At 35.6% G+C, this 26,704-nt stretch overlaps 1 protein-coding gene and 1 pseudogene across 1 annotated transcript in view; one reads left to right on the plus strand and one right to left on the minus strand.

The window, feature by feature from the left end:
• Window positions 1-3,618: 3,618 nt before the first annotated feature.
• Window positions 3,619-26,704, plus strand: part of DMD (dystrophin) — a 1,667,815-nt gene continuing 1,644,729 nt past the window's right edge. Inside the window, exons 1-2 of the mRNA XM_040633145.1 lie at window positions 3,619-3,711; window positions 5,593-5,670. The gene's annotated coding sequence lies outside the window, so the exon portion shown is untranslated. The remainder of the gene's footprint in view (window positions 3,712-5,592; window positions 5,671-26,704) is intronic.
• LOC121103391 lies at window positions 10,639-11,630 on the minus strand (annotated as a pseudogene).

Here is a 26,704-nt window from a genome sequence, read left to right on the forward strand (position 1 = left end):
CTAGTAGATTCAATAATGTACCATAGTTGTATTTATATCTAGAATTTGGCCAGAGAAAAAGAAGCCAAAGAGTAATAGAATAAAACAAACAAACAAACAAACAAACATAAAAAGCATCCTATATTTATTGAGCGCCTACTATTTGCCAAGTCTGTCAGCACACCTACACTGTTTCATTTAAACCTCAGAGGAGGGTTCTGAAGTATTATTTCAATCCCCATTTTACTAGAGTACACTGTGCCTCGGAAAGGTTAGGTCACTTGCCTGAGACAGTGCAGCTAGTGAATAGAAGACTCCGGTTTAAAAGTCAGGGTATGTGTTGTAATGAGCACTGGGTATTATATAAGACTGATGAATCACAGACCTGTACCCCTAAAAAAAATACGTTATATGCTAATTGAATTTAAATTAAAAAAAATACCCAGGAAAAAAAAGATAAAATAAAAGCTATTTCTGTCTCAAAGGTGTGCTACTTTTGCTATATCATAACTATAATGTTATGGAATGAGGAAAGAAATGAAAACCATCCAAGAGAAATGAGATGTTTTGCTTTCATACCGCAAGAAGAATAAGACTGAGCTCCTGAGGATCCATGAAGTTATAGGCTAAATATTGTACATTTCATTGAACATCACTTTAATTGGACCTAGAAGGGGAAATTTCACTCATAAGTGCTTGAAAATACTTTTAAAAGAAACATTCATTAAGAGATGAAGGCACCATTTCCATGAATTTGTAACATAAAACATATATGTAAACTGAGGGTTGCTGGAGGGGAGGGGTCAGGGGAGAGGGTAACTGGTAGATGGACATTAAGGAGGGCATGTGATGTAATGAGCACTGGGTATTATATAAGACTGATGAATCACTGAACTATATAATACACTATATATTAATATAAAATAAATAAATAAAACATATGGGCTCAGACATTTTGAACCTGCTGTCACTGCCTAATTTATACTGCCAGACCTGCAGTAAATTCATTCAATCTCATCTGCTAGAAGGATGCTTTGATGGAACATTCTGAGAAGCACTCTATTAGAGAATGTGAATATAACAAATAGAAATTGGATTTTGGTTGTGATACTTTAATATATCATTGATTGTATGAGTTATGAAAGTCATGTGTGACAGCAGGAACTTTTTCTCTGTTCCCTCATTGCTTTCTACGTACCCCAACTAGATGTGCCTGGAGGCCTCTGATTAGCCTACAGTCCTTCATTCTCTCTCCATTTTGTTTGATTCCAGTTTAAAAGATAGAATTATAAATTACGTTGGCCTGTGTATATGAGTTTGGATCAAAGCAAGGTCCTGTTTGCCTTGTTGACCATTGTCTAGACTCCTTGCCCCAAAGCATAAACAGTATAGTCCTTGTGTCTCGGATGCTAGATGATCCCTATGACCTTGAAGTTCATGATTTACTCTGTGCCCCAATACTCACTTCTTTCTCTATCCCTGCTCTTCTTGAATGAACATTTTGCCACCCACATCCTTCCTGGTTTGACAGACTTTGTTATGTATGTATGTGTAAGTATGTATGTATGTATCTATCTATCTATCCATCCAGATACATATTTTTAACAAGTATCTCCATCAGCTAACTCTATTTTATTTTCTTCAAAACTTGACATATTTCAGTGTGTAATATTCTTTTTGTCAATAAGTTTAGAAGCTACTCGCTTCTCAAATGCATCTGTAAAATTTTGCTCCTGGATGAAATAAAACAAAACAAAAGAGAATAGCATTTTCAAGGCATTTTAGACCTTCAACCAATTTGAAAGTAAAACCTTAATATCAACCCTCCAAATGCCAAGTGATTCCATGTTGTATATGAGGTTCTTGACAGGATTATAAAGCATGCATTTGTTTTCTTATTAGTAGAAAGCTTTCCTTAAAGTTTCATAAAAATGGCATGTTGTTTTGAGATTTACTTGTACATTGTGTGTAGTAAAGATGTTTTTACATATTCATATTTTTTGTTGTCTTCTTTTTCCCTGGGAACTTTTAAGCAGAACTATTAGAGTAGAATTTCAGAAGAATAACTTGTAGTTACCTTTGTCAAAGCATATATATGGCTCAATTTTCAAAGGTGGCCATAGAAGGACTGGTGGCCCTTTCACAGGGGTCTGTGTTTTCATTAGGTGAAACACCTAGGCATTGACAGGACTTGTCATGGACATGGCTATGTGGCTGTATGGAGAGCCCGAATCCTGTTTGCAATCTTGGAAGCTTCAGGGATGCCCTTTGCCTGGAAACCAAGGCTCTTCTATATTTTTCTTGACCTGGCTGTAATGCAAGTTTGCATGTGATCGAGGAATGCATGCGATCGAGGATTTAAAATGCATGTGATCAAGCACCTGAAAGCCAATGTCAGTCCCATCATCTGACATTTTGGGTACAGTGTTTCCTGGTCCCCATACTATGGGAGTTCCCAAAGTTATATACTCCTGGGTCCCTGTTACTGCGTCTGTGTAGTATTGCCCTTTGGGAATATTTGTTTTCCTTGCTGGACTCAAAGATCCACAAGGGCTAGGGGCATGTCTGTGTGATTTACTAGTGTATGCTCCAGCACCTAGCTCAGGTTTATTGGTGCTCAATAAACATCTGTCACTGATAAATTAGGACTTCCCAGAGAACCTGGGTGATGAAAGAGTTGTGAATGATTTCATATGAAGGGATTGTAGGCTTTCAACCGAAAAAGAAAATATTTGGGGGCATGACAGACGAAATAAAATATTTGAAAGAAAATCAGATGGAATGAGGAAAAAGCCTTGGAAGCAGTGTGATAAGCTAGGAAGAATCTGCCCCCCCCCCCAGGAGTTAGACAGTTCTGGAACAACATTTGGGCTTTACCATCTTCAGTCATGACAAAGAGCCACATGTTCAACTGCTTTGTCTCATCTGTAAGATGAGTATGTGAATGCTAACCCAAAGCTATATTACAAAGATTATAAGATCCACTCATTTAGTGAAGTGTTTCTCATGAGTAGTTGCTAGAAAATACTAGATGCTATGAGTGGTTATTATTCTTTCTCAGTACAATTCCCAAGTAAAGAACTGAGAAAAATAGACACAAATATGTCACAGGTGTATTTCAACTCAATTAAAATCAGATCTTTCTAACATCTGAGGCATGCAATATGAAAATGGATCATCTTGAGGCAGTATCCAAATTGTATATTCAGAGAAAGCATGCTCTAGGCGTGCAGGATGGTGGACCCTCTATGATTATGTTATATAGCCGAGTACATGAAACAGTTAGATTTTAAGCACCTACCCAGGACAAATTGTATGTGGTTTTTGTTTCTTTGTGTGTTTACTTCTCTCTCCTTCATAGAATCAGCATTCAAAAAGTCGAGTTAATTAGACTGGTTAGGCTACAGATATCTTACTCATATTATTAAAAAAAACAAATTTAAATAGATTTGATCTAATGATGATATATTGTTGTTTGTTTTTTACTTGGAGGTTCTCTTCTCATCCTTCACCCTTGGCAGATTAAGAATTAGATACATTAAATATTCTTAAACATAGCTTTAAATTTTAAAAGGCATAATCATGGAAATGGATCACTGGAAGAGTGCTTTGTTTAATTGGGTATATTTCATGTTTCAGTTTGGGAAGCAGCACATAGAGAACCTCTTCAGTGACCTACAGGATGGGAGACGCCTCCTAGACCTTCTGGAAGGCCTGACAGGGCAAAAACTGGTATGTGACTTATTTATAAGAAAGTTCACATTAACCTTAGGAGAATTTACTAAGACACCGGAAACTAACTCAGTATATTTGTTCTAGATCTAGTAAAATTCACTCATTTAATAATTGCCGATTTAACTAGCAATACAGGACCTATTCCTGAATAAAACAATCTTGCAATATGATTTTCATTTTGGCATATTCTATCATACACAGAAATAGAAGGTGAAATTTTTCAGTCACATAATTTATGTTAATTAATAGATATTATTTGCTTGTAATGTTTGGTGTCTTTGTTATGGAATGTTTTATAAGGCTTTTATTAATCATGATCTTTTAAGTTTAATTTCACTTTTTATTGTGACAAGAACACTTAACTTGAGATACGGAAAATGGGGAGTTGCTGGTCAACAGGTATAAAGTTTCAGTTATGCACAAAGAATAAGTTCCAGACATCTGCTGTACCACATTTTTTCTATAGTTAATAATACAGATCTTCCTCGACTTACCATGGAGTTACGTCCCTATAAATCCATCACAGATTGAAAATATCATAAGTTGAAAATGCATTTAGTATACGTAATCCACTGAACTTCATAGTTTAGCCTAGCCTGCCTTAAACATGCTCAGAATGCTTACATTAGCCTACAGTTGGGCAAAATCATCTCACACAAAGCCTATCTCGTATAATGTATTGAAGAGTATACTGAAAGTTAAAAACATTCCTGATCGCATGGCTGACTTGGACCTGTGGCTCACTGCCCCTGCCCAGTGTCAACAGAGTACAATACTGGATATGGTTAGCCTGGGAAAAGATCCAAATTCAAAATGTGAAGTACGGTTTTTGCTGAATGCACATCACTTTTGCACCATTATAAAGTTGAAAAATCCTAAATCGACCTTTCATGTCGGGGACCATCTGTACTTTGTTGTGCACTTAAAAAAATTTCTTGAGATGTAGATCTCGTTTTAGAAGTCAATATGGCAGGCATCATAATGGTAGAATTTCTTTTCTTTTTTTTTAATAATGATTTTTTATTATATTATGTTAGTCACCATACAGTTCATCCCCGGTTTTCGATGTAAGGCTCGATGATTCATTAGTTGTGTATAACACCCAGTGCACCATGCAATATGTGCCCTCCTTACTACCCATCACCGGCCTATCCCATTCCCCCACCCCCCTCCCCTCTGTAGCCCTCAGTTTGTTTCTCATAGTCCATAGTCTCTCATGTTTCATTCCCCCTTCTGATTACCCCCCCTTTCATAATGGTAGAATTTCTAAAACTCCACAACTGGATAAATGAGCTAATCCATGTATTGTAACGCACTATACAAATGTCAGTTTAGAAATTATAGGATGAGGTGGGATTTTGGGGATTGAGAGTGAGGGTTAGAGGACCAAAGATGATTGAGGTTTTGAGCTTCACTGATGAAGGCAGTTAAGGTAATGTTGACAGAAATGTTTTCCCTTAGCCCTATTTGGCATTATATAATTTTTCTAGTCTCAAGTCTCTTTTATACTTTCCTTAAATGTGTGGAAATTACCTCACTTATCTATATTACTAACAAGTCCTTATGCAATGTTGTTTCTCTTTCCTGGTCATGCAGTAATCCCCAACTGGGCTGTGGAATGAAGAGATGGTAACCAAAATAGCTTTTTTTGAAGCAAAGATAATGCTCTCATTTTTCTTGAGGAGTGGTTGATTCATGCTAAGAAAGTCCTATGACAAGGACAATTAACCCAAAGCACTTAAGTGTATTATATTAATGCCTCACAGCCTATGTTCATTTAAAATATTCAGACTTTGAAGTGAAATGTATAAATTGTTTCATTTCTAGTAGATTGTCCCTCTCTGCCCGGCAGTAAACATTGTTTCATTTTGCTTTCAGCCAAAAGAAAAAGGATCCACAAGAGTTCACGCCCTGAACAATGTCAACAAGGCACTGCGGGTCTTGCAGAAAAATAATGTAAGTGGAGACCTGGACAGAGTCTGCATACCATGAGACAGCATGCTTAACGTTTGAGCGAGGGCTTTGGCCCCCAAAGCAGGGAAAGCTTCTCAAGTTCTTTTGTAAATGAAAGTAGTGATTTTTAAGAGTACGTGTTCTGGTTCATGGGCATCTGCTATGGCTAATATGATTCAGGAAGCAAATGTATGCAGTCACAGGGGGCAGGGAAGGGCATGACTCAGACCTGAGAGGGCACTCTGTGTTGTTTTCAGGTTTTACTTGATGCAGTTACATTTGGAGGACAGATTAAGTCCTATGGTGAACCTCAGTTTCTTAGAGAAGCATTCTGTGCAACAAATGGCTTTTACTAGGCTGAATATTATTTTTTATGTATTAAGTGTGTTCAGACATGATGATGATAAAGTTTTTTTTTGAATTAAGGCAACATTTATTAGACACCACACCCAAGTAGGAAAGTTAAACAGCACAATTGCTATTTCAACTCACAGAACTGCAAATTTGTTTCCATTTGCTAGGTTTGATTTAGGTGAACTAAATGAAAATATATGTATGATATAAGAAAGTCAACAATTATACCTAAATGAGTATGTAGATGCAAGGAGTTCTGGTCTCCTTAGAGTGTCTTGAAGATTCCTCCCCTCTGCCATGATATTAGAGGCAGCCCTCCTTTCTCACCAACTTCCTATAACCTTTCTAATTGGCCAATACATTTACCAGGCACTTAGTAGTTTCCTAATTACATTACATCTCTTTTTCAAGGATAAATTCAAATAAATTGCTTCCATACTCTTACAATAACCATCATCAGTGACAGATGAGTCATGATGTGTACTCCCCCAAATGTTGTTCAGCTCATCTGGTACAGAGAAGGCATCACATGGGAAATGGTAGTGAAGGCTGTGCAGCATTTGGTTGATTTTATGAATTTAGGGTTATTGTCATATTTAATCTATGAAAATTGCTTTATAGAAACATTATACATTTTTATTATTTTGTGAAGTGATTAACTGTATATTTTCAAATTTTCAGGCAGAATTTCAAAGTGCAGACAGAATAAAACAGTCTATAAAATGTTTGCCTCAATATTGTCTGATAGATCCTTTTGAAAGATCAATATCACATAAATTGAGAATATTGTTTAGAGATATTAGAATTTACATGAAGAAAAATCTTTTTCAGTTCCCCATATTCCATTACAAAAGATGAAAGCAAGGAAGACAGCAGAAAATTCAAAGAATTATTGGATTCAGTCTATTTAATGTAGTTGATCTCTTCCCACCAAGAAAATATCATGTTAAGCAATAGGTTGTTGGATCGCCTCTAAAATAGTAGATTAATGTAGCCATAGATTTTGTTTGACAAGAGGTTTCTTTCACATAGTGGTTATTGGTTATGAATTTCGGGGGTTCCTGTATATGTTATAATTATTAATTTCACAGTTTTCAATATAAGACCAGAAGGAATTCTGGCAATAAAACAGAGAAACCATAAAAGAAAATCTCTGACTTTGGGATAACCAAATATTTCTTAGATGTGAAACCAAAGGCATGATTCAAAAAGAGAAAAATTAACTTGAACTTTATCAAAATTATGAGTTGTTCCTATGTTCTGGATATGAATCCTTTGTTTTATGCATTGCAAAGCTATTTTCTGCCTCTGGATTACATTTTTACTCAATGATAAAACAAAATTCTTCATTCTGGTGCAGTTCATTTCTATAAATGTTCACTTTATAATGTTGTGTCCTTTTTAAGAAATATTTGCCTGCCCAAAACCATTATGATATTATATTTTGTTGTCATCTATATAGGCTTCTTTGTTCTACCATTTGAATTTGGATCTATGTTTCACCTAGAATTGATTATTGAATTTGGCATGAGGAATGGGTTAAGATTCAGGTTCTTTTTTTTTCATTGGGAATCTAACTGTCACAACACCATTTATTAAAAACAATGTTACTTACTCATTGCTCTCTAATATTAGGCGTGTCATAAAAATTTCTCAATACAAATGTTCTGGTTTTGGACTTCAGTTCACTTCCATTTTTCTCTTTGTTTATACATGCACAAATACCATACCCTGTGGATTACTGCAGTTTTATAATACACCCTGGTATCTGGTGAACTAGGTTCCCCCACTTTTTTCTTGTTCAGTGTTTTCTTAGTTATACTGACCCATTGTGTTTCTCTCTTTATTTTACCATCATCTTTTTAATTTCCACATAAATCCTGTTTGGAATGTGATCAACAGTGAGTTAAATCTATAGATCCGTTTGGGAAGAATTGATACCTTTATACTATTCAGCATTCCAGATTTCTTCTATGATTTTCCTCTATATTTATTTTTAAAAATTTTAGGTTTTGCAGAATGAGGGAAAAAATCCAATAGAAAAAATGGGCAGAAAATTTGAACAGGAACTTCACAAAAGAGGATTGTTCAAAAATTGAAGAATAATATAAAAAAGTGTTCAACCTTAGCAGTAATTAGGGAAATCCAAGTTAAAAATGCAATGAGATGCCAATATGAATTCATAAAAATAGCTGAAATTAGTAGGGCTAATAACGCTGAGGGTGAGGATTTGGAATAACCTGAACTCCTAACTGGTGGAACTGTAATTCAGACAACCATTGAAAATAGTTCGGCATTATATACTAAATGCAAAACTGCATAATTCTTATAACCCAACGGTTTTGTTCTGAGGCATATAACTACCATTTCTGTGCATGTACGTGTGTGTGTTGTGTGTGTGTATGTGGAGAGAGACAGAGAGAGAGAGAATGTTCAGCAAAAGAAGTGAAACACAGAAGTATACCTACTAGGATCTCTTTTAATTAAATTTCAAAAACAGGCAAGATGGTTCCATGGGTTTAAAAGCCAGAAGAGTGGTTACATTTTGGAAGGAGTGAAGCAGTAAAATGCACAAGTGAATCTTCTCAGGTGTCGAAAATATCACGTAGTTACACAGGAGCATTTGCTCTGAGAAAATTTTCCAAGGTCTATACTCAAGTACACTTTCCTGTATGTATGTTATATTTCAATTCCTATTTTTAAAAAGGTTTAAAAAACAGAGGAACCTATAAAGGTAAAATAAACCTAACCTTACAACCTCCCAAATGCCAAACAATGGCCTATTTATCAATCTGACAATACACCCTGTATTTTCTCATGCAATTGTTTAATGAAATGTGATAAGTGAATATACAAAATTAGAATATGATTAATGCATTTTATAGATCTTTTCTCAGATGGTCATATTTCTTTCTGAAAATAGAAAATCTTGAAACCTCCCATTGTTTCAGCAGGCAAAGACCCTGAAATGAGGGCTTCAATTTGAGAAGGAGCCCTTGAGGAGCAGATTTCCACAATGCTCCCATCTGAGCAAGGGCCTTAATAGGGAATGGCATAAAACTGAGGTCTCTGTACAAAAGTACAGAATCTCAAGTAAAACATTTTCAAGTGGAAACCAAAACCCAGAGTGAAATAACCTTTACTTGAAGTAGCCCCAGGCTAAAAGACACAGAATATAAATGTTCAAAGGTAAATTTATTATCATTTTATACTTCTCCATTATTTTGTAACAGAAGAAAGTACAAAAGAAATGGAAAAGATTCCAAGCAACGTGTTTATTAGTCTCTGATTATTAGCACAAAGAGTAAACACACAATTAAATCAAAGAGAATGTTCAAGAGCAGGATTTTTTTTCCCCTAAAGATGGGCTTAGGTATTCTATATTAGATGAATAAATGAGCCTGGGGCAGGATATCTATAAAATGGCATATTAAATAAAACAGTAGATAAGAGTATTTCAAATTTCCTTTTAAAAATCACAGATTCTCAAATTAGAATCAACTATAGAAGGCATCGATTGGAGATTTTGAGTAATCATACCTTAAACAATAATGTTAGCATATTTTTATTCAGCACATTATTTATTGAGTGTCTCCAATGTGTTCGGTTATATTCTAGATGGTAGGAATACTATAGTTAGTGATCAGAACAGACACAACCCTTTATGTCATAGAGTTTACAGTCACATACCAGGGGACAATAAACATTTAGAGTGTAGTGATAGCTAAGTGTACGAATAAGAGATCAACAGAATAGGAGGTGTGGGAAGACCTCTCAGTTAAGCTGTGATATGGCTAACGCCTAGAAGGAAGAGACGGAGTAAGCCATGGGATTATCAGTAGGAAAATGGTCCAGGCAGAGTGTTAGAAAGACCTTGAAGAGAAAAAAAATGTTTGCAAATAGGACTCACTAGATGGATAGGACTGAGTGTGGAGAAAACACAGGAGAGCAGGGGATGGGAGAGGTAGCAGGGTGGCCATGGGAGGGGGGAAAAACATGGGAAGACATGGTTAGGCTTTGAACTTAGTGCTGAAGAAGATGGCAGTGACTAAAAATAAAGGCACTACTACATACTGAACTGCTAATAAAACACGTTCTTTTAAAATTAGAGGAAAAGTTAATAAATAATAACAAAGAAAAACTTACAAGTATTTAAAAAGAGTACCATTTTTATCCAGGAAAGTTATAATCAGTTATTAAAACATAATACAGGGGAACCTGGGTGGCACAGTCGGTTAAGCATCTTACTCTTCGTTTCAGCTCATTTCCCAGGCTCAGGTCATGATCTCAGGGTTGTGAGATCGAGCCCTGTGTTGGGCTCTGCGCTCAGTGGAGTCTGCTTAAGACTCTCTCTCCTTCTCCTTCTGCCCCTCTCCCGCTCTCTTTCTTTCTCTCTCCAGAATAAATACATCTTTAAAAAAATAAAACATAACACAACTTACTGCATAATAGAAATACTACTAAAGCCACAAATAAAATTTAATGGAAATATATTTTTTGATATTATAAGCTGCTTTATTTTTCTAAGAATTAGAACGTCTTTGCAATGCACATGGGTGAAAATCCCCTACTGACAGAGAGCTCTAGTTGGGTTAAAAGGCTGCTGATAGGGGAAGTGCCAGCTAAAGCAAATTATTAGCATAAAGCTAAAGCACAGGGCCTGGCAAATGGCTGCCAGGGGCACTACACAAAAGGAATGTCTTTGAAGCCCCTTTGTGGGGCCCTGCAGCCACCCCCTGAGTTCCCTTGGGCCCCTTGGGTGGAAGGGATCCTATAAACCTCTTTGCATCCATATCCCCCCTGCCCCATTTCTGTCTGGTCTTCTTCACCTCATCCTCCATCCTGGCCATGTCATCGAATTCTCTGTCATCTCCTCACTCCTCATGTGCATATCGGTATGGCCTCATATTCCTTGAGGCACGGAGCCCGCCCCTTGTTGGTTTTTCTTCCGGCCTTCCTGGGTTCACCATCCCCAGCTGGGCACTTTCGTGCAGGCTTTAGCTCACTGGCTGGCTTTCCTTCTTCTTTTGGCTTTCCCTTACTCTCTCTGGGTTTTCTTCTTTTGGCTTTGCCTTGCCCTGTGGCTTTCCCTCGTTCACTGGCTTTCCGTCTTTTGGCTTTGCCACACTCCCTGGTTTTTCCTTGTCCTTCACATTTTTCTCATTTTCTGCCTTTCCCTTGTGATTTGTCTTTCCCTCATTTTCTGACTTTTCCTTGTTTTCCAGAGTACAAGCTGCTTCTGGTTTTCCCGTGTCCTGTGGAGTTCTTAGTATTCTCTCTTTCCTGGGTTCTCAGGCATTCCTTCATTTGCATTGCAGAGTTTTTCCATGTTGAGGTTTCCTGTCCTGCAGGGCTTCTGGATAGGTTCCCCCTCCTTTTCTAGCCCTGCAGAACGTGGCAGGGCCAGTGCAGGCCTGTGCTTCCTGGGGCTCTCCCAAGTCCGAAGGCAACAGCAGTGGACTGGACTGCAGGGTCAGAAGCATATTTTTATTCAGTCTTTAATTTGCCATTGTCAGATTAAAACACATTTAGTAGCAAAATTTTTAGAAAATGAGAATACGGATAGCATAAACTGTAGATTTAATAGCGATTTTCTTCCCATTGATAGTCCAAAGCACAGATGATTCTTTTTTTTTTTTTTTTTTAAAGATTTAATTTATTTATTCGACAGAGATAGAGACAGCCAGCGAGAGAGGGAACACAAGCAGGGGGAGTGGGAGAGGAAGAAGCAGGCTCATAGTGGAAGAGCCTGATGTGGGGCTCGATCCCACAACGCCGGGATCACGCCCTGAGCCGAAGGCAGACGCCCAACCGCTCAAAGCACAGATGATTCTATAAAATATGTGTGCATTATGTATAAACTACCTGCCCCATAAAGTTGGATTTGCAGGAAAAGCAATAGTTTATCATTTAATTAATTAATTTTTTTAAAAGATTTTTATTTATTCGACAGAGATAGAGACAGCCAGCGAGAGAGGGAACACAAGCAGGGGGAGTGGGAGAGGAAGAAGCAGGCTCATAGCTGAGGAGCCTGATGTGGGGCTCGATCCCACAATGCCGGGATCATGCCCTGAGCCGAAGGCAGACAGTTAACCGCTGTGCCACCCAGGCGCCCCTATCATTTAATTTAAATTCGCTAAATCCGAATCTGAGCTCTCAAACAGGCATTCGGAAAATTCTTTGTCATTATTAAGAATGCTCTCCCCTATACCTAGGAATGGCCAGAAGGTCAGTAAACCTATGTGGTGTCTTTCATAGGCAGGGAAATGCCTTTCATCTTTAGTGCACTGAAGTGTCCACTGATAGATTCACCACCAAAGCGCAAGTCTTCTGGTGAAGCCAAGTGTCTCATTAACAGTTCCAGTATGAAACAGAAAGCCTGAAAAGACTAAGCTGAAGAGACTGTAATGAAGGGAATAGATACAGAAATGGGAGGAGAGTTAAAGGAACTGACAATGACGGGTGAAGCATGCAGGGACTAGCATGAGTTAATAGCCTTTATTCTTAAACTTAAAGAGACGAAAGGGAGAGAGCTGTTACCTTAAACCAGTGAAAGCTCTGACCTTGTGAGAGGGGCCACTGGTCAGCAATTGTGACATACGTATCTGAAAAATGAAGTTACTCTCAAATCTTGGCCTGCTGGGTGAGTTGGGAGAAGATCGATATGTTGGTCTCTCTATCCAACCCTCCAATATCCTGCCAACACCACTCATTTTTTAAGCTCAACCAGAAGCCAGACGGTGAGAGATCCTAGGTGATAAAGTCATTTTATACTGGATGAGTCATCTAATACACAGAAGGGGTGAATAACTGGGGAGGGGACAGGGAATAACCAGCATTCCAAGTATCTCTATTTTCTGGTCAAATGGGGACTTCAGAATGTCTATACTGAGAGACCTAATGTTGGCTAGGGTCCAACCTTGCTGGATGTATGGGGAAATCATTCCCTTTTGAAAGCATACCACCTCTATTTGCTGACAGGGAGCAGAGATGGTTTCTGGCTAATTTTGGAACCAGCTGATATCATATCCCTTCCCATGCTTCGGGGGAACATCGGAGCCAGAAAAGGAAAACAGACTATGAGTTATATCTAATTTCTGCTGTGCTGCACAAACTTATCAAAGGCATAGGAGAATATAAATACATAAAAAAGTATTCCTGCCCTATGTACAAATATGGATAACATATTAGGATGCAGCGAGAGTGTCATTAAGTACGTAAAGGAAGAGTTTGTAAAGTATATACTCTGACAATAATAATATAATACTAGAAATTAATAATACTTTAAAAATTCAATTTGATTAATTTAAAATGTTTTGTATAAGGAATCAAGAGTATAAATCCACATTTGAGTAGGAAAAAGCATTCCACGAGAAATGGCCTAGGTTTTACTGAAAGGTTCAATTTGTGCCTTCGTTTTTATTTTCATTAAAAAATATATAAAATAAATTAACTCAAGATTTCAACCATCAATGTTACAAAAAGAAAAAAATGCCCTAAGGAAAGTAGAAAATAAAAGATAAATGAAGAAATAAATAAGCCAGAAAGAAGAAACACTAGATAAATTTCAGAGCTAGTTCTTTGTAATAAAATAATAAAATAGACTAATTTCATAAATTTAATCAGGAAAAGGGGGGGAAGCAAATATATATAATTTAAACACAGAAAGAAAATACTAAACACAAGTTTCAGAGATACAGAAACCAAAAATGGAATCTTCACAGAACTATGTCGATGATAACAAAGCAATTAAATTAGTTTATGTTCTATTTAAACTAATAAATTATAAGAATTAACATAATGGAATATAGACTACCTTGATCAATAGCCAAGAGAAGTTAAGAAATCATAAAATTAAACAAAACCAATCTTTCACAAAGGATTCTGAGTCTAACGGCACCAGTGATAAGTTTGTCCAAACTTTAAGAAATTGACAATTGCTGATAGAAAATCATTAGGGGCTTCACAATTCTACAAATCTATCCACACACCTAAGTTTTAAAATAACTTGGAAAAAGTTAGCCCTCTCCGTTGTTAAAGGGGTGTTAGAAGCTTCCTTTTGAAAGACTACTTTGTGGGAGTTTCAAAATGTTAGGTCAAGACCATTTTGTTTTCGCTTTCCTTCTTAGGATCTTGTCCACTTTGGCCTATTTCTCAGCCAGAAATGATCCATTTCAGCACATTTCCTTGTTCTCAACTAGCAACTCAGTTTGACTCCTTGCCTCAGTTTCTTTTCCTTTCTCTGTCCGGATGTCTAATTTGCTGTCCTCATTCAAATGCCACTTACAGCTTAGCTCTGTAGAGCTCAGACACCACATTTATGTTCTGATTTGCATTCTCTGTAGTGGCTGTTTTAGCATGAAGTTATTTCTGCTATCAATAATTTATTTTCAAAACCACTTATTGAGAATAAAGTACTTCCAAGTGCAGTGATACCTTTATTACAATATTTGCTGAGAGCAAAGCTCATTTGTAATAAAGTTGGCCGTGGTTTAAAAAAGCAAACAAAAGAAGTACAAATCCTGTGAAATAGAGGCTGACTGTACCAAGTGGTTAAGCTTGTCTACACACCAGCTCAAGATATAAAACATAGCCACGGCTTGCATTTCCTTGCTACTTGCTGAAGTTAGATAAAGCAAATCACAGGTAATGGAAACATTTCTCATATTGCCGCTCTACTATTCCTTTACCCTTCTCCACTTTTGTTTGTGACAGTCTCCATCAGACATTCTGAATTCGGTTCTGCACATTGTCTCTCAAATGAAAAGAAACATTTAATGGGTCATTTTAATTGGTTTGTTGATAGATTCCAACCCCCCTCGGTATATAAGTAAGTTCCAGTCAGTGAGTTTCCTCTGCCAGAGTTTTGAGGTTTTCATCATTTTATGTCAAATTGAATAATGAATGATTTTTTTCCACTGTTAAAGGAATTTAGCCCTTAAAAATCTGGTAGGGAGATTTAACTGTCCGCGGTATTTTAAACTGCCCTCTGGATACATCATGGTACTTGTCTTCTGTTAATTGGCTAATTCCAGTTTGTTTCCTCTTCTTCCATCCCAAGATTTCCGTGTGTGTGTGGTTTTTTAAGATTATTTATTTATTTATTCGAGAGAGAAAGAGAGAGGGACAGCGGGCAGGAGCAGAGGGAGAAGGACAAATAGGGCCTCGATCTGGACCCTGAGATCGTGACCTGAGCCCAAACCAAGAGACAGACACTTAACCAACTCAGCCACCCAGGTGCCCCCAAGATTTCCATGTTTAATGCCTTTTTGAAGTCATAGAATACACTCCATCATTATTTTAAAGATTCATACAAAAAATGTAGTGTTGTAATACATCCTGGGTATACAGTATACCAGGACTTTACTGATTTAATATTAGCTGAGACAGTTGTAGATCTCATACTTATGTTCAATACACCACTCTCATCAACTGTCTATGACAAAGTGGCAATTTTTTATCAAGTAACTTCAAAAGTATAAGTAGTACGAATGTGAAGTAGCACAAAACAAATAAGATCACTTTCATACATTTAAACCACAAATCCAAAGTGAGTATTTAAAAGCCTAGGTTGAAAATTCAAACGTCAGCTATGTTCAAATATTCACTTAATCACATCATTGAAAATTGTCGCTGAATTAGATTGAATGGTTGTCAAATGTCACTGATCTGAAAAATGGCATAGCATTCACTCTTCCTGGCATATGATCTTAGATAAAGAGGGTTCTAAAGTGTTCTTTAAAACTCGTATTTTATGTGTTCTTTAAGTATTCAGAGACTTAAATAGCTATATAATACATATTTTGGAGTATGTCAGAACATAATATCTTTGACTGAATATAAACTGCTTCCATTTATTACTCATAAAATCCAGTGTTCAGATATAAATTCCAAATTTTTAAGTTAATTTATGTTAGACAAGTATTAGTTCTTACACTGAATTTTCAGTCCACGCAATAGGACTATACGATGTCTGTGCCTTATATATATTCATTCTGAGGATCCAGAAGAAGTATATCCTTTTAACCCTGTCACTCACTAACTCCGGGATTTTTGCCAAGTGATTCCATGACTCAGGTTCCTCTTCATCATCTCTGAAATGTACTAATAGAAATGGTTGTACTTACTTCAAAATATTCTTTAATGGAATATAGAAATTATATACAAGCATATAATGTAATATTTAAATTCATATTCAGATGCAGTGGGAAAATACTACTCTTAAAAATGAAGGTAATTCTCATTTAAAATAATTTCATAAGGTGAGTTAGTTATCCTCTCCCTGACCAGTGCATTTCTTACATCAAGGTAAAATAGTGTTTTCTCTTGTATATTAAACTCAAAATTGAGGTAGCCATTTACCTATGATTTGTACACTTAGAGGTACTTTGCAATAATAATATGGCTCCAAAATGTATTCTACTTTAAAATTTCTTCTTATTATAATGAATGTTAGTCACATAATTTAAAAGTTTTCGGGGTTGCTATTGACAGATTTTTTTCCTTGAAATCCACATACATGGCTCAAGGTTAGAAAGCTATGGCTATATAGGGTTCTGGTTTCATTCAAGTAACATTCTATATTGCCAGGTATAAGATATATAATATTGATAAAAATTCAAGTTAAACAATATTATATTGAAAGTGTATACATCTTTTATTCTATGTTGCGAAATTATTACTGAGGATCGAGTTCATTTTCTCAAATGATGCCTTCTAGTATATAATTTTGCTGAGTTGAGTTATAGGAGCTACTTTGCCAAAAAGTTCAGTCCCGCATTTTATGATCAATGAAACTACCTGCATTGAAACCTCTACTTTGATATATTTGTTTTAATTTTCTTTTACCCCTTTAATGTTTCTATTTTCTTAACATTATGGGTTTTTAAAACTTAGCTGTTTCAAATCTTTATTGCCAAAGAGGCAGTGTATAAGCAAGTAAAAACACAGTTCCATTAAAAAGAACTACATTGTGACAAATGATTATAATTGTAAACACGTCCAAAATATAGAGAAATTTGAACTTATTTCACAAGTCTTTAGGCAACTTGATAGAACAGTCCATTTTTTAGTCTGTCTCCGTCTTTAATACTTAACATGTGGTATATGGTAGATGGTGAAAAAAAATTATTTAACGAATGACTAAATATGTAAAGCTTAATCATTGAAAGTAAGGATAGTATCTTCATAGCAAGTACTGTACCTAGAACTAAATCTTAGGATGCATTCTAGGTCAAAATGTGCTTTTAAAAGGCGGGTATTAAGGAGAGCATGTGATATGATGGGCACTGGGTGTTACATGCAACTAATGAATCATCAAAAACTAATGATGTAATATATGTTGGCTAATTGAACTTACTAAAAAAGAAAAAAGAAAACATATAAAATACATTAGTGAAAAATAAATAAAATTGCACTTCAAAAGTTTCTGCCAATTTTCATACCATTAAAAAATAAAATAAAAAAATTAAAGGTTTTTTCTAGTTTAAACTTCTGTATTTGTATAAAATTTAAAAAAATACTCTTTGGAAGATAGAGATATGAGAGGGAATAAAGAAAACCTGCCGAGTGGAGAGCCAAGTCCACAAAAGCCAATGCAACCCACCCTGTAGGTTATGTATGCTGAACTATTCCTCATCGAATTATGAAAGATTCAGTATATGCATCTCTTAACGGAAAAACACAGGTATGATTTATGGCTGTAAGTCTTAAAATTTTACATAAATTTTAAACACAGTATAAAAGCACATGCTGCAGAAACAGCAAAACTACTGTGGTTTTCCTGCATTTTTGATCATTTAAATGCATTATATTTGGAAGGATTACATAAATACTTGAGGAATTTCTCTTGAATATGGAAAAGTCTCTTTAGCTTGACTACACAATAGCAGATGTTTTATAAAAAATGCTTCACACATTTTAAAAGCAAATCCTAGTTGTCTAGAATGTTGGAAAGAAATTCTCAGTTATAAGCAATTTATTAGAAATGTATGGGTATAAAAAACAAATAAATAGAGTATAGAAGTATCTGCATGAGGATGAAGCATCAGGAGGGATCTTTATATAATAAATTCCAATGCATGATAGTTTCTTAACTGTTATCACTGTTTAAGATTCTGGTTAAGGAAATCTACCCAAATTTTTAAAGACGACATTTCATGCTTCCTCTTGAAGTCTCGTCATTCTATGTGAAGTCATAAGATTCAATCTGCAGCATTTTTTTGGTTAAACTCACATACTAAGACTGATGAGGAAAATGATGCCTTACCTTTGTCCCCTACCCTTCCCTAATTCAAAAAATGCTCAGATTGTATTCTGCATGTCAAGGAACTAAAGTGACTCCTCTTTAGGATAAATCTTGAAATCTGAAACGTCTTAAAGAACCTCATCCTTTGAAACCCCTGTGAGGGACCTCCTAGCCCTAACCTAATTTCATTTGGCTGAATAATACAGGATGTGTTTTCATTAGTGCCTGTAGCTTTGAAATGTCCTTGGTGGGTGGCTGAAAAGGCAAGAAGTGGCAGATATCATTTATTGGAAAGGTGATGGTTTCCATGTTGAATGAAGTATAACTCTTACAACTTCCAAGTTAGAACTGCAAATGCTTAAATGATTCACAGACTAAAACTGGGAAAGTTTATTCCATCTCCCTGCGCCCGCAAAAGTTTAAAAAGCGTGAAAAAATTCATTAGAGCTTTATCATAGGAATATCACTCCCTTGCTGTTATTCATCTTTTTTCTTCCTTCTGCTCTGCCCTAAGAACTTCCATTTTCATTATTCGACCTGGCTATTGCGTTTATTTTTATGTCAAATGTTCCTCATTCTAAAGTCAGTGTGTAGCATTTCACATTCGATGTGCTATTCCTCTTTCTGTAATAATTAAAAATAATATAAACTGGCCCAGATCAGTAATCTCCTTTCACTAAACCATCATATTTCAGATTTCCTTTAAATCTTATGGTTTTCTTCCGTATTCTTAAATCTTAAATATATCAATATAATATATATAAATCCTTTTACTATAACCACCATGGGATATATAAATTTGGCTTGTAGAAAATATTATTGACAATGCTAGATTGCATCTATGCCCTAAAGGAGTCTGGTATAAAATAAAACCTGGGATAAAACGAACATTACTTTCTTGAATAAATAAGGAAAGAGAATTGCTCCTCATAACCCACTGGTTAGCACACGCATTTTATATACATATTTTGCAGATGCTAAGTATCATGTTTATTTTTATTTTATTTAAAATCAATTAATTAACGTATAGTGTATTGTTAGTTTCAGAGGTAGAATTTAGTGATTCATCAGTTGCATATAACACCCAGTGCTCATTCCATCAAGTGCCCTCCTTAATGCCCATCATCCAGTTACCCCATCTCCCTACCTACCTCCCCTCCAGCAACCTGCAGTTTGTTTCCTATACTTAAGAGTCTCTTATGGTTTGTCTCCCTCTCTGATTTCATCTTATTTTATTTTTCCATCCCTTCTCCTATGTTTTATTTCTTAAATTCCACATAGGAGTGAAATCATATGATATTTGTCTTTCTCTGATTGACTTATTTTGCTTAGCATAATACCCTCTAGTTCCATGCATGTTGTTGCAAATGGTAAGACTTCATTTTTTGGACGGCTGAGTAATATTCCTGTCTATATCTGTATCTATATCTATCTCACCTCTTTATCCATTCACCTGTCAATGGACATCTGGGCTCTTTCCACAGTTTGGCTATTGTGGACATTGTTGCTATGAACATTGGGGTGCAGCTGCCCCTTCAAATCACAATGTTTGTATCCTTTGTGTAAATACCTAGTAGTGCAATTGCTGGGTCATAGGGTAGTTCTATTTTTAACTTTTTGAGGAAACCCCATACTGTTTTCCAGTGTGACTGCATCAGCTTGCATTCCCACCAACAGTGTAAGAGGGATCCCCTTTCTCTGCATCCTCGCCAACATTTGTTGTTTCCTGACTTTTTAGCCATTCTGACTAGTGTGAGGTGGTATCTCATTGTGGTTTTGATTTCTGAAATACTTATATATTAACCTTAGAATTACTAAATAGATATTTTTGTACAAAATCTGGTGCTTTTGTCTAAGTACTAGTGTGGGCACAAAAAAGGAATTCCCTCTAGTTTGTGTCCTCACATGATAACAGTAGACTACTGTATTTCAAAAGCTAATTCATTAGGCTTCCTCGGTGCTTTTTTTGTAGTTTGTGCATCCTGATTCAAGGGATATTTTCCCAAGAGTTCACATTTAAATATTCTATTACTGCCATAAGAAGGTTCCATTATGGCAAGACAAATGGTGAGAATTTTCTATCCTCTAAAATTAAGTTTGAATAAAGCATCTTGCACAGAGAATACTGCAAAACTCTGAGCCAGAATCTAATGTTATTTTATAAGTAAAGTCTTAGGCCTGTTTGCAAGAACTCATAAAGCCAATCTTCATGTGTAGGCGAACTTGTGTCTGCAAAAATTCAATGCATGCTATTTAATTTTTGCACACAATATCAATTTTCACACTTATTCATTTAGTATCAGATGCTTTCACCTGCAAAACAGGAAAACATAACTTTGGGTGTCCTTTGTGACCTCAATATTGAATTTCCTGCTATCTAGTGCTGGTCACATTACTGATACACAGACACACACACATACATGCACTGATTCCATATATTAACATACATGTCATATAAATGTTTTTTGTTTTGCTTACTAGATACATAATTATTCATTAACATAGATTTTATTTTTTAATTTATTTTATTTTTTAAAGGGTTTATTTATTTATTTGTCAGAAAGAGAGAGAGAGAGAGAGAGCACAAGCAGGCAAGCAGCAGGCAGAGGGGGAAGCAGCTCCCGGCTGAGCAAGGAGTCCTGTGCGGTACTCAATCCCAGGACCCTGGGATCATAACCTGAGCCGAAGGCAGACACTTAACTGACTGAGCCACCCAGGCGTCCCCATGTAACACAGATTTTAACATACTTCAGTTTTTGTTTTTCCTTTCCATAGTTATTTAGAAATTGGACTGAGAATCCTTGAAAGATATAACTCCAGAACACATATTAGAAAGATATTTAAAAGAAGCCATTGTGCACATGATTATTTAAGAGTAGCTAGTAATGATTTTCTTAAATAAGAACAACATCATTCATAGCTATGTAGTAGGAAATACAGCATTATAAAAACACCAAGCATATGAGAATTTAGAGTCAAAATGGGTTAGACTGTCAATATGAAGCATTCAATAGTAACAAAAAGACCATGAACAGTCCCTTTGAGGCATGAATAAATACCCCTCCCTCTTCTAAAGCCTTAGTGATTATTATGTTATTTCTTATAGTCTTTGGTAATTTGAAGAGAGACAAAAATAACCAAAACAAATAATATTCCTTGTCTACATGGTGGTGTGCAATATTTATTAGTTTAGATAGAGCCTATTAAAACTGTTCATGAAGAATTCTCTAGATTTAATTAAGGAATTATCTCTCATATCCAGACCTGGTTTTAAATCTGATCCTGTGAAAGCTTCATGTACCTTTGACATTCTGTTTCCCTCTAGGTAAAATGTATATAAAATAGTAACTATCTCATACTTTTACTGTTCTGATAATGTGGGCAAAGTGAAAGCTGTATTCAGGGAGAACCTTATAGGCTTAAGGTTTTTCTAAGATAGAGATAAAATAACTATATATCTTAAGAGATTATAAAAAGGGAAACAATGATGAAAAGCAAATTCAAAATAGAAGACTGAAAAATAGAGGTAGAATTGAGTTCAAAAGCTAGCTCCTTGAATAGATCAACAAAAGAGATAAACCTCTTCTAATCCTAACAAAAGAAAATAAGAAGAGAATGAAAAATAGACAAGATTAGTAATGAGAAAGGATGTGTAGCCACAGATTCAGAAGGAACTGAGAGAATACTACAAGCAATTCTGTGAAATTAATTTTGAAAAATCTGGGACATGGATGATCTCCTAGAACAATGCAAATTACTAAAATTGATGTAAGAATAGCAGAAAATTAAACTAGACTGATTACCTCAGAAAACACTGATAAGTAGTAGAGATCTACTATGGAAATATATACCAGGAATCTCACATGTGAATTTAACCTAATCCTTAAAGAATAAGTAATTCCTATATTTTAAGGTATTCCAAAGCATATAAGATGATAAAACCCTGCAATTCCTTTTGTGATGTCGGAATAACCATAGTACCAACAGTTAATAAACATAAAATTAAACAATAAATGTATAAGACAATCTCACTTATGAATATGAATATAAAAATTAGATTGTCGAACTACATAAAATTGATTAAACCATGTCTTACATGTGGCAAGTACTCAATAAATGTTAGCTATTAGTTGCAAAGAGCTCTTAAAATTAAGAAGGAAAACTACCTATAGAAAAATGAACAAACCATATTAACAGACAATTTACAGATGAAATTGTAATGATCAGTCATACAAAAACGGATTCCAAATGAAGTAGGAATCATGGAAATAAATTAATGCAAAATCTTTTTACTCATCAGACAGGCAAAATGAAAAAGCAGAAACATCTATTGCTGGGAAGGGAAGAGCCTACTCATATACGTTACTGGTTAAAATATTAAACGCTAAAACCTTTTTTATAAAGAAAAACCTACCAAGATGCCTGGGTGGCTCAGTGGGTTAAGTGTCTGCCTTTGGCTCAGGTCATGATCCCAGGGTCCTGGGATCAAGTACTGCATCAGGCTCCCTGCTCAGCAGGGAGTCTGCTTCTCCCTGCGCCCCTCTTGTCCCCTTGCTCATGCTCACTCACTCTCTCTCTCTCTCTCAAAAATAAAAAGAAAAAAAGAAAAACCTACCAAAACTAAAAAAAAATATATGTATATGTTTGATCTAGAAAATACATTCCTGGGAATAGCTATTGTAACAATAAAAGCATCAGTTATCTGAGGATGTATGTACAAGATGTCCATTGCAATATTATATAAAGTGGCAAATCAAAACAAAACAAATATTACGAGTGTAGAAACAAAGTTAATGTCCACTAATGTGACTAGCTAAATACTCTAGGATACATTCAAACTGTGAAATATTATGCAGCCATTAAAATGAATGAATAAAAGGGATTATTTTTTGGTAAAAGCAATATTCAATAGAATCTGAATAATATGCCATTTTGGGAAGAATATAAAACCCTGCATATTTGTGCCTTTATGACACCACACATGCACACTCACACATACAGTGATTATATGAATAGGGAGAAAATATGAAAATCTTTTAGGTCAGATTAGGAAAGAAGTCAGGGGAAGAAAGGGAGGCAAGCAAAACTGAAAAGAAAATTGAGCTCAAGAAAAGTGGGAGAGATGCATGTGTGAGATCTCACTCATGCATTTGTGTAAAATATATTCATGTGACTATATAAAGCAATAAAATATTTCTAAAAAGAATAAAAGTAGATTATATATACACATATAAATAGACAACAGCACAAAGATTGACATATAGTTTGCCACTCAAAAAAATGGTTATGCTTGTTTTTCTTATAACCCAAGTACAAGAGGACAAAATACCCCCTTATGGCAACATGACTTGATCAAGTTTGGACCTTTAGAAAGGTTTGATGACTGGTACTAATTTGCAATGTGATAAGAGCCAGCCCCTGAGGCATATGAAATAGAGAATATATGAGTGAAACACTACTTATAAACCATGGTATTTACCATTATGCTCTAGGGCAAAGACCACCAATGAAATAGAGGTGATCCGTGCCCCATTGGATCTGATGATATAGTGAGTAATACTGGCAAGAAAAAAGTAAACTAACAAAATATAATTTTAAATCAACAAAGTTACATAAATTGGATTGCATTATTGTAACTGTCCACAGACCATCTCCACAGAAGTAAGATTTAATTCTCCGCTGTTTATTGAAGTTTGACAAAAGAAATGGCTATGTGGTTATCACCCCATTACTTATAAAGTTGTAATGAAAGATGCAGTATGTTATTGAAAAATGCACATTCGTTAGAGTTCAGAATTGTGAAAAAGGGATCAACAGCTTTTTCAAAAATGTAAGCTTCCTTGCATTAGTTTATGACACATTTATAATTGATCTATGCTATTTGGTTTAGGGCCTATAACAGCCAAGATCTCTACAGATTTTCTGCTGCTATTGTCTACTTCATTAACTCCTCTATACCAGTCAGTTCCTTGTATGAATTAGGTTTTAAAGATTCTTCATAATCCTGTCCCAGATTGGTGAACAACTTCACCCCATGCCACATTGTCCCTGAGCACAATACTTCTAATTCTCAATCAGGCAATATCCTTTACCCCATCCCCACATATTTACCATGTAAATTAACTTTTTAACTATACACTTCAGTGGCATTAGTACATTTCCACTGGTATGCACCTATCTACACTATTCATCTCCAAAACTTTTTCATCATCCCAAACTGAAACTCTTACCCATTAAACAATAACTTCCCATTCCCCTTTTCTCCAGCCCCTGGTAAGTTCTATTCTACTTTATTTCTCTATACATTTGACTTTTCTAGGCATCAGATATAAGCAGAATCATATAATATTTCTCATTTTCTGTCTGGCTAGTCTTAGCTTAGCATAATGTTTTCAAAGTTCATCTACGTTGTAGCATTTGTCAGAATTTCCTTCCTTTTTAAGGCAGAATAATATTTCATTGTATGTATATACCACATTTTTGCTTGTCCATTCATCTGTCAATGGACATTAGGGTTGTTTTCACCTTTTGGCTATTGTGAGTAACCCTGCTATGAACATTGGTTTACAGATATCTGTTCAAGTCCCTGCTTGCAGTTCTTTTGGGGATATATCTAGAAGTGGAATTTCTAGATACTACTTAATTTTAATTAGGTTTTATTATGTGGCCTGCTATTAGGTTATGAACTATTTTGACATTAGGGGCCTTTTTCTTTATTTAAAGCTGAGCACAGTACCTGGACATAATAGAGATTGGATTTTAGGAGGGATACTGTGAGAAGGCTTATGAAAGTGGATAGAGGCAAGCCTGTTGCTTGCTTTAAGTCTCCCCAGAATGATCCCTATGGAAAGTCCAAACATAAGTACCAGCAGTGATTTGTCTGTCTCCCAAAAAATCACATCCTCTCCATTAAAAATAACTGAATTTTCAACAACATATGGTCTGATTATCATTCTTACTACAGTTAAGTTCCAGAAAGCACGAACATTTTTTCTCTTTTGTGCTCTAAGTACATCAGTGCCTGACATATAGCCAAAATGTATTTGTTGAATGTATGCATCAGTGAATCAATTGACAACTTTATAGTAGCTTTTCTATATGGAGAAGCTCCTTCCTTTACTGCCACATAAGGAATATCCAAGTGAAATGTAGATCACGGTGCTTTCTTGTTCTTGAGTTATTTATCTCCCCGGGGATCTCTATTTTTTGTTTCCCTAATTAATTCTAGAAACTTATTGTATTCTACTTTGTGCAATTAAAACGAAAATATTATAGCAAATTATTATCTGCCTATGTAGGACAAATTCATGTGAATGCTCGGTAATTTGAAATATTAAAATTAACTACAGCATATTGAATTAGGGAGAATTTGCATGGGATATTCCTGAATTTCCAGTGTACAACAAAAGCATCTGCGGTGCAGAAATAAGTAGACATGTAATATCTTATAATGGCAGTATCACCTTGACTTTCCTCTAACCAAGGAAGTAAAAGTCTTTCACGTTAACCAGTTTTCAGGACTTCCATTTATCCACTCCTCAACCGAGCCTTAGTGAAATGTCTATTTGCATACTACTTCAGGCTGACTTCTCTGTAAAGTCTTTATGGTTCCAATCCTCACATCTAATCTATTGCATAGCTCAGTAATATCCATTACTATAAAATATACGTGGAATTCAACTATGGGCTTGTATCTTGATCTATCCTTGTTCAAATGATTCTACATTATTTTCTGTATTTTTCATTTGTTTTTATCCAACACACCAATAATATTTATATAGTTGGGATGCAAAAATAAATTTGAGTATTTGATAATCGTAAGTAAGTTTATAGGAGGAGTAATTTGGAGTGATTTGACAATTATACCAAAGGGTAGCCTTTTTTATTGTTTTCACCTGAATTTCCCAGATAGCTTCATATTTTCAAGTTGTAATATTTAGAAAATTAAGATGAATGATAAGGAATATAATTTACCATTGAGTGAGAGAATGGTGAACCCATTTCACCGAAGGAAGAAACAAACGGGGAAGACAGATTGGAGTGACACATTGAACAGTAAGGGTTTGGAGCCTGAGAAGATGAAAGGTGTAATCAAAATGACTCTTGGCTTTTTAAAGAAGCTATCCGTGGGAGGATGGAGAGTGGGCAGTTCTCTCAGATTACTGGCCTTAGGGCAAGACAAAATGGCAGGATTCCTGAGGCAACCAAAAGAAATTCAACCAAAGGGATCAGTGAGCCAAAGAGAGTAAATAGGGAAAGAAATCTGAGTTGCTTAACCCTCACTCCTGCTCTGACAGTTTCACACCCACTCTAGACCTTAATCTGAAGGTGCCTATTTGCTTTATTGTGACGTTTTCTCCTGTTAAAGTATCCCTAGATGACCATTTTTTAGTTAACCTTTTTATTTTGAGATAATTGTAAATTCTCATGTAGTTG

The sequence above is a fragment of the Ursus maritimus genome, assembly GCF_017311325.1.
Source record: "Ursus maritimus isolate PB19 chromosome X unlocalized genomic scaffold, ASM1731132v1 scaffold_X1, whole genome shotgun sequence".
Classification (NCBI taxonomy): Eukaryota; Metazoa; Chordata; class Mammalia; order Carnivora; family Ursidae; genus Ursus; species Ursus maritimus.